General features: G+C 44.1%; 1 pseudogene; it reads right to left on the minus strand.

Annotated features, from left to right (window-relative positions):
* Window positions 1–4,796: 4,796 nt before the first annotated feature.
* LOC142444226 (small nucleolar RNA SNORA49) lies at window positions 4,797–4,921 on the minus strand (annotated as a pseudogene).
* Between the last annotated feature and the right edge of the window lie 3,241 nt (window positions 4,922–8,162).

Here is an 8,162-nt window from a genome sequence, read left to right on the forward strand (position 1 = left end):
GTAGTGGTGTTAATAAACTCAGGGACAAGGGAACAACAAGTGATCCAAATCAGTGGTGAGGAGGGTGTGGGAGGCCTGGTTGGGCATGATCAAGGGTAATGTAACCAAGAGGAATTGCTGAAACCCTGGTGGGGACTGAGCATGATTGTGGGACAGGAGGAAGGTCAAAGGAAATACAGGAAAAAGCTAGGAGGCAAAGGGCATTTGTAGAGGTCTAGATAAAGACATGTACATATGCAAATGTATTTATATATGAGGATGGAGAAATTGACCTATGTGCACATATTTATAGGTTTAGTATTAAGGTAGCAGAAGGACACTGGGTCCACTCAAGTACTCCCTCAATGCAAGAATATTTTCTTTTATTAAATTGGCATTCTATGATACTCACCTTCCTGACACAACCACTGAAGACAAAGAGGGTAAACAATCAAATGTGGTGAATAAAGCTGATGGTGCCCAGCTATCAAAAGATAGGGCATCTGGTGTCTTAAAGGCTTGAAGGTAAACAAGCAGCCATCTGGCTCAGAAGCAATAAAGTCCTCATGGAAGAAGCACACCAGCCTGTGTGATCACGAGGACTTGAAGGGTTCAGGTATCAGGCATTAAAGAACAAAATACCATATCATTGCGAATGGGTGGGAGGAGTGCGGAGTGGGGACCCAAAGCTCATCTGGACTTTGGCAACTATATATTCCTTACAGAAGAGTCATGGGGAGGAGACAAGCCAGTAAGGGTGCAGTGTAACAACAATGAAACATACAACTTTCCTCTAGTTCTTAAATGCTTCCTGACCCAACTATCATCATCCCAATTCTACCTTACAAATCCAATTAAACCAGACAATGTACACTGGTACAGATACGAACTGGAAACACAGGGAATCCAAGACTGATGATCCCTTCAGGACCAGTGGTGAGAATGGCGATACTGAGAGGGTGGAGGGAGGGTGGGGTGGAAAGGGGGAGCCGATTACAAGGATCTACATATAACCTCCTCCCTGGGGGACAGTCGACAGAAAAGTGGGTGAAGAGAGACGTCGGACAGGGCAAGATATGACAAAGTGATAATTTATAAATTATCAGGGGTTCATGAGGGAGGGGAAAATGAGGACCTGTTGCCAAGGGCTTAAGTGGAGAGCAAATGTTTTGAGAATGCGGTTTACACAATTGATGATGTATGTATGGATTATGATAAGAGTTGTATGAGCCTCTAATAAAATGATTAAAATGAAAGAGATTAGAAAGAGCTCACAATACACACAACTCAGGAGCAGGAATGGGAATAGCAATACCAGATGGCTAAGGAGAAGGGCAGGGGAGGAGGGGGAGGTTGGGGAACCAATAATAATGATAGACTCACAACCACACATACCCTTCCAGGGGGAAGAACAACAGAAATCATGGGGGAAGGGAGAGAGTTGTCGGTGTTATATATGAAAATAACAATAATTTATAAGCTATCAAGGGGTCACAAGGGTTGGGGATGGGAGGGGGACAAAAGAGGAGATGATACCAAGGGCTCAATAGAAAGTAATTGCCTAGAAAAGAATAATGGCAACATACGTACAAATGTGCCTGATACAATTGATGTAAGGATTGTATTTAGAATTGTAAGAACCCTCAATAAAATGATAAAAAAGAAAACAAATACAATATAAAAATTACAACAACAACAAAAAAATCAATGGGCTCAACTATAGACACAATTGAGAAGATGGAGAAGCACTAGGCAGTGTCTTGTGCTGATGAGCAAAGAGTCATTACAGGTCAGAATCAATTCCAGGGTGTATAACAACGGCAGCAATGATATGTCTAATGATCATAATATGAAGTCTTCCTGTCTATTCTTCCAAGGAGCATCCTGGCTGCACTTCTTTCATTACAGATTTGCCCATTTTAAAGGACAGCCATGGTTTATCCAATATTTTTTCACAAGACCATAATTCAACAAGTCATATTGCATGGTTTAAAATCAGGAAAGGTATGCATCAAAATGAGGAAGAATTGAAGCACTTGCTGATTAACATCAAGGATTGTAGCCCCCAGTATGGATTACAATTCAATGTAATTAAAATCAAAATCCTCACAATTGGACTGGTAGGTAATATGAAGATACATGGAAATAAGGTTCAAGTTGTCAAGGATTTTGTCTTATTGGATCCACAATCAATGTTCATGGAAGAAGCAGTCCAGAAATCAAAGGGCACATTACAATAGGTAATCACAAGACCTATTTCGTTGTCTTGAAGAGTAAGGGTATTACTTTGAGAACTAAGGTACACCTGACCCAAGCCATGGTACTCTCCTTTGCTTCATAGACATGTGAAAATTGGACCTTGAATAAGGAAGATTGAAGACAAAGAGGTGCATTTGAGTGTGGTACCGCAGAGAAGGGTTGAGAGAGCACAATGGCGTGCGCAAAGGACAACCTTATCTGTACTGGAAGAAATATGGCAAGAATGCTCCTTGGACAAGAAGCACCTCATCGTACATACTCTGGACAAATTGTTCGGAGAGGCCAGGTCCTGGAGAAGGAGCTCATGCTTGGCAAAGTGGAGGGCAGTGCAGGAGGGGAAGGCCCTCAATGAGATGGACTGACACAGTGGCTACATCAATGGGCTTGGCCATCGGAACAATTGTGAGGCTGGGCCATGCAGTGGTTTGCTCTGTTGTGCATAGGGTCACTACAGCACCTAACAAGGACAACATAATTCAAAGACATTACTTCCTTTCTATCTTCCTTTATCAATGACCAGCTTTAGGCATTATTTATTATGTCTAATGCCCCATCATCCTTGAGATTCTCTCTAAAAACTCCAAAAACCATATTCTATGGGAGTCTAGTTAGGAAGATAAGAATGAGCTAACCCATGAAAAATAATCCAGTCATTTTATGTAAGTAGTGAAGCAGCTCCTAAATTCAATTTTACAATTGCCACACAGAATTCTTACTGAAGTCTTTCGTATTGTAGGCACTAAAAATTCAATTTTTTGTATGGAATGCCCTGTTGTTGTTTTTAGAGCAAAAACTTAACAAAGAAGCATTATGTGAGTCAACCAAAACATGTTTTTAGACCCATGAGTTTCCAGTGTACGCTAAAAGCATACCATTATCTAAGAATCCCAGCATATTTAATTAAGCAAGGAAGGTGATTTTGCCCTTAGGTTCATCTGATTGTGACTGAGTACCCTCGATTGAGGATAAAATTTGACATCAGGTAGAAAGTTTCATAGTGATATGAAAATAGACATATCTCTTAGTGATATGAAAGTATATATTCCTAAAAGTAACAGTGAAATAAGTATTTAATACAATATTGCATTCACTCTATATTTAAAGATATTTATTGGAAAAATAATTTTCCTTATAGGTTTTTTGTTTTCTTTTAATGTTATCCATTTTGGTGTGAAAATAGTGAGCATATTTTATAGATTTACAACTAAGACAATGCTAATTTTTCTAAGATTGCTGTAAGTTTGCTTATCATGGGTATTCAGAAAGGAAGGAGGAGGGGGTAAGACTATTTTTGCTGATGAAGCAGCCAGCCTTGTTTCAGAGGCATAGTAGGGCGTTAAAAATAGAAATGAGCTGAGGTATTGTCATAAAGCACACTCCTCAGATGCTGCCGTGGCATTGACAACTACAGGCACTCCACAACCCCCACCATGTCTTCTGTCTCTCACAGAGAAGGTAGATCTCCCAAGAGCCATTGCATATATATTTTTAAATCTTCCCTCACATTCATGTATCAGTGTCTCACTCTCTTTCTTTTTAAGGCTTCAGGACACAGGCCTAAGTTCATCTTTTCAAATAATGAAGGTCAGGGACAAGTCATAGAGGTTGTCACCTTTCTCTCGCAGGGACGCTCACATTTCATTACCAGGTGAGTTCAGCTAGCAGAGAACCGCATCAAGATTTTATAGAGAATCTAGCACACCACTATTATTTTATTTCTTTCCTTTCGTAACCTCCCTTTCTTTGTGTTACATCATATGTGCACAATCCTGAAATGTAGACTTTTAAAAATGACTATGAGGATAAATCTATTGTGTATTCTAGTAAATCTATTTAATCTGCACAATGAAAGAATTTTAAACATTTCAGCTTGAAATGGGCCTGCACAAGGAGCTCATTATTATTCCTGAGCCCCACATGTTAACTGTTTGTCAGACTAAGTCCAGGACGCCATTGCCAAGGCTTTCCTAAACTTGTGTTTGATACAATCAGACCAAATGACAAAAGGATTATCAACAAAGAAGTAGCATTTCTTTTTTTGTTCCTAGCTGACTAATGCAGACTTAATTTTGGATTATTCTTATTCCTAAACCTTTTGAAGCGTATAAGATCTAAAAAAAGTATAGGATCAATTAAACCACTTATCTTTAAAATTGTTCTCCTAGTTTACACAATATATCATCTAAACAACAAAGAACAATGAGGCATCGAGTCACTGGAAAGCTCTATGCTGACAAAATAAGTGAAGGATTCTATTTTTAGCTGGAGCAGAATATTTTATGCTCACACATCCCTGAAGTGTGACATCATCGGGGAATTCAGACAACCTATGCTGTCATACCAGTACGATCAATTTCACTGCAGATTATTATCTTGCACTTAGATGGCTGCAGTTTGATAGGCATTTCTTAAAGAGTCATTCACATATCTTGGTAGCCCTTAGTCTCAGCAAGTAGCACTGTCTCTTTCAGTATCAAACAAGAGATCACAGGTGAACTAGTCCAGGTTTACAAGCCTGGCATACCAGGAACTCCAGAGAGATTTTTGGGGGGTTTTGCACTGTTAGCTCAATGCGTAGGCCCCAGAAGAAAGTGGGTTCTTCCTGGGGAGGGACACAGGCTTTCTTATCTATCCTCAGGCAGAGCGATTTTAAGTTCTGCTTCCTCCTCTCGTTCAGAGGTTTCTTGGTACTTCGTCTGGTATGAACAAGCTCTTGGATAGGCAGATCACAGGATTCATTTCACAATTTTTTCCACCTCTGCGGCCATCTTTTGGGGGGTGTTTTGGTGCCATGTTTGCCTCTTCCTAGGCCGTGACTATCAAAGGAGGCCTGAATCCTAACTCCAATCATCCTCTTCTTTTTCCAAATCTGATCGCTTTATTTCCAGCCATTTATTTTGAGTTCATAAAATGTCCTGTGTGGGTATGTTAGACACAAATGTTAGTGAGTAGACAGTTTTGGACGGCATAGTCAATGTTTGGATATAAAGGTTAATTGGTCGTGGTATATCCATTTATATTTCTTCTCTATGCAAAGCCTTTTCTATCATCTCATTTTCTAAAATTCCATGAGGCTTCACTGTTATGTTACCTTCACATTGTATATAATTAGTTAATTAAGGTGAGACTTTCCTTGAAAAGCCTACCTTATAGAAATTAGTCTGCACGTTATCATATCAGTCCTATGATCTAATGCAATATTGCCCAATAGAAACATAATGGAAGACAAATAATTTTTAAAATGTAGTAATCTCGAGCAGGCGAGGGGTCTGTAGATCTTCATATGCAATGTCCATGGCATAATAACTATCAGAGTGCATCCCATTATTCAAAACAGAGACACCCAGAACAGACGCGCGCGCGCGCGCGCACACACAAATCTGAAGCACACTCAAGAAGTAAAACTTGGAATCAGGGAAGATGGCCGACAGGGACACCGGCATACTCTGAGAGCTCCTCCAAACAAAGCGGGATTGGCGACCAGGTAGCTGAATAGTAAGAGTCTGGTGAGTGAAATATCCCCCTGGGACAGCACCCCAGTCCTACCCCACGTATTTGTCCTGAGCAGGGGTCTAGGTGAAAGAGGACCGGACTAGTGGGACATCTCTGGCCACTAAGCTGCCGTGAGCTCACTGGCGACCAGCCTAGGCTCCATCCCCAAACCGGACGCCAGCCCAGAGCCGCTTGCTTGCCCTGCCTAGACAGGCGCAGCAGGTCACGCTCCTCTACTCCAGAGGCACACTCCCCACTCGCGGATCCCCACTGGGAGAGAAGCTTTCCTCTCCCGCAGTTCCCCTCTCCCCGCAGGGCAGCGATCTGCCCTCGGGCACACGTCCCTCCCTCCATTCATCCAAGCTCAGGGGAGCGGACCGGCGGGTTGTCTGGCGACCCCCACGGGGGACCATCCACCCGCACCGCTGCCGCGGACCTCTCCACCTGCCCTCCGTGTGCCGGCCTCCCACCCCCGTCCGCCCCCGCCAGCCCCTGGCAGCCTAGCGCCAGCTCCACTCCTGGCGGGGACCCTGCGCTGAGCACTTCCCGCCAACAGGAGCCATAGCCCAACCCGCGCCTGTCCCGGACCCTGAGCTTCCGCGGAGCGCCGCGCCCCGCGCTGCTGAGTCTGCCCACCAAGGGCCCCTCCCTGCGCAAGGCACAAGAGTAGGTGCCCTCCCCAGGGTGCTGCGGGGACCCCGGCGGCCGCGACTCTGAGCCTGAGCAGAGGAAGGGCGCCATTGCCCCCTGCGGTTTCGCGCCAAGCCTCCGTTGCCGGCGCCATTACCCCCTGCGGTTTCGCGCCAAAAGGGCGGAGAGCGAACACCATTGTTCCCTGCAGTGTCCTGCAGCTGCCTGCGCAGCTATCCAAGGGGCCTCCCCGCGCCCGCTCACAGCCCGGGCAGATCAAACATTCCACCTGCAGTGGAGCCTGGGTCTCGGCTTTGCAGTCCCTGAGGAGCCGTCAGTGAGCTCCAGCCAGCTCTCACCACCTGGGGCCCTGTTGGATCCCCAGTGCCAGCCCTAAGCCTGCCGCAGCCCGCCCCAGCCACCCCAGGAGACGGCACAGTGGCCTGAGCCTCCACACAATAAGGTTACTCCTGTCTCCCAGAAGCATGGGGCCTATTAAAGGATCAAGGAAAAATCAACAGACCACATCACTCCCAACAAAAAAATCAGAGAAACGAGGCACTTTAACAGACCTAACATCACTCATAGAAGAAACAGATATAGATCAGCCACAAAAGGAAATCTTCAGAACTCTGCTTGCAGTAATACAGGAGCTAAGAGAAGCAAACCAAAATAAGGATGCAACGATAGAAGGGATGAAAAGCACAATAGAGGGGATGAAGTCCACAATAGAGGGGATGAATACTATCCACCAAAAGGAACTGCAGAAACTAACAGAGGAGGTAGCAGAGGCCACACAAAAGGTCACAGAAGCTATATCTAGGCTTGAGGAGGCTGAGAACCGTATCAGTGAACTCGAGGACGCTCAAACCAAACGAAGCAAGCGAGAAAAACAATCAGATAGGAAAATTAAAGAAACAGAAGACAGCCTGAGATCAATGACAGATGCTATGAAGAGGAATAATATTCGAATAATCAGTCTACCGGAACACAACATAACACACAAATTGACCGCCAAGATAGCAAAGGAATTCCTGGAAGAAAATTTCCCCAACCTAACAAAGGAGAATCCGACTCTCATACAGGAAGCAGAGAGGACGCCGGCTAAGCTAAACACCAAGAAGAACACGCCAAGGCATATAATTGTAAAATTATCCAACTTAGAGGAAAAAGAGAAAATTCTACGAGCATCAAGAGAAAGGAAGACAGTCACATACAAAGGAGCGCAGGTAAGAGTATGCTCAGACTTATCAGCTGAAACCATGAAGAGGAGGAGAGAATGGAGCAACATCTTCCAAAAACTGAAAGATAAAAATGCCTCCCCCAGAATCCTATACCCTGCCAAGTTATCCATTAAGATAGAGGGTAAGATAAGGGTCTTCCAGGACAAGGAAGAACTCAAAAAATATACTGCAAGTCACCCGACCCTGCAGAACATACTGGCTGACTCACTATGGCCAGAAGATCAAGCTCCAACTAGAACCACCAGGAGACCACCATATAGCCCATCTCCATCTAGAAGCCAACATGCCAGCAACATGTACCAGGACAACACGGTCTCAGATGGAAAAGAGGACAGGATAGAAACCCTCCACTCAAACGCAGTACACTGATATGAAGGAAGATAGGCAAAGACCCAAAACACAAAACAGAATATGGCAACCATGAAGCCAGAGATTGTAATAATCACTTTGAATACAAATGAGCTCAATTCATATGTTAAAAGAAAGAGGCTGGAGGATTGGATTAGAAAACATAACCCATCAATCTGCTGCCTGAAAAAGAGACACACCTTAAGCAAG

The sequence above is a fragment of the Tenrec ecaudatus genome, chromosome 3, assembly GCF_050624435.1.
Source record: "Tenrec ecaudatus isolate mTenEca1 chromosome 3, mTenEca1.hap1, whole genome shotgun sequence".
Taxonomy (NCBI): domain Eukaryota; kingdom Metazoa; phylum Chordata; class Mammalia; order Afrosoricida; family Tenrecidae; genus Tenrec; species Tenrec ecaudatus.